Source organism: Vigna radiata, unplaced genomic scaffold (assembly GCF_000741045.1).
Source record: "Vigna radiata var. radiata cultivar VC1973A unplaced genomic scaffold, Vradiata_ver6 scaffold_48, whole genome shotgun sequence".
NCBI classification, from domain to species: domain Eukaryota; kingdom Viridiplantae; phylum Streptophyta; class Magnoliopsida; order Fabales; family Fabaceae; genus Vigna; species Vigna radiata.
Window position 1 is genome coordinate 1 of NW_014542925.1, and position 1,505 is coordinate 1,505.

The window sequence follows — 1,505 nt, forward strand, 5'->3', positions numbered from 1 at the left end:
ACCAAAGTTGTTACAGAAATCAATCTTGCATCAATTTCTAGTTTTTCACAATTCTCACACACTTTAATCGATTTAGCTACTAATGCAGTCGAATATAACAAAACAATTATGGCAGNTAGCAGCAGTNAATGCAATTAATTGGATTCGCAATTAATGCAGTCGATTTACATTCAATGCTTGGTCAACGAAATTCAAAATATTACCGTTAGACANTTTATGTCAAGCATTAACAAAATTTCAAAACAAAACAGACTTAGTCGAATGCAATGCGNATATAGTCNACTATGTGACAGTTTAAAACATAGTTTTGAAACACTTTCTTTTTGAAAAATCTCAAAGCACACTTTGAAAAAGTCTGTGCAAAGACANGAGTTTTAATCGACTCACCCCATAATGAAGTGGACTTAAAACACAATTTAAAGTTCAACAAAAGTNCATGTGATTTTTCTTTTCCGAAAATATNTGTTATGCATTTAAGTATGAAATCACATATATAGCACAANGAAATNCAAACAACACAGCAAAATCATAAACATGTTTCCATATAATCATAAAACATGAAAGCATATGAACATGTAACACATTATACACATGTGTTATTAATTATGTNTTGTCATCATCAAAAACCAAAAACTCTGAGATTATGGGTTTAGCTAAACCAGTGCTCCCCTATTAATAATCTCGACAAGATGGTTATATTCATTTGATGCTATGATACTTTTATGATGCCAAACATTATATCGGTGGGCACGAAAATTGAATTTTTTTTGATACTATAATTCAATCGGNTTAAATACTGCTAAAGACCAGTTTTCTTCTTTTACAACCAAAAGCCNTAAAGCCAAAAATTGTGGCTTCCAAAACCACTCGTTAATAAGTCAAAGAGTAATTGAGTGCGAAAGATGTAATTCATTTAGTCGACACATGCTATGTTAAAATAATGATCTTGTACCTAGTAAATAGTTAAATCGAATANGAACTCGATAATGAGTTGTGCATAACGTCTAAGCTATTTTTCTTAAAACGACGGCCTGTATGCGTTTACTCCTTAAACTTTGTGCTCTTTAGGCTTATCTTCATGTCCATATTATTCTTATATTTAATTTTATATGTAAANGGTGACAAAAGTAGACCCATTATCTTGGGTTCCAAACAAGAGATACCAATTATATTTTAACCACCTAGAAATAGGGAAAATATAATATTTATATAGTATATGATTTATAAATAGAAACAAAATAAATTAATATACAAATGTTGATATATATTTATAATTCGTTGGCCTATAAGGGCTATTATTATTTGTTTACATAACACTAAGTAAGATCCATCTCATTACCACTTATGCTCACAATAAAAATTCATAAAACTCTTACTAAGTTGAGAGTGAGAGAGTATTTGTAGGTAGACTTGCCCTCTGTGATTTGGATCCAATTCACATGTCAACAATTGGTCAACGCATCTCAAAGTCTGCTCGGCCAAACTTGGTAACGAACAATGAAAAT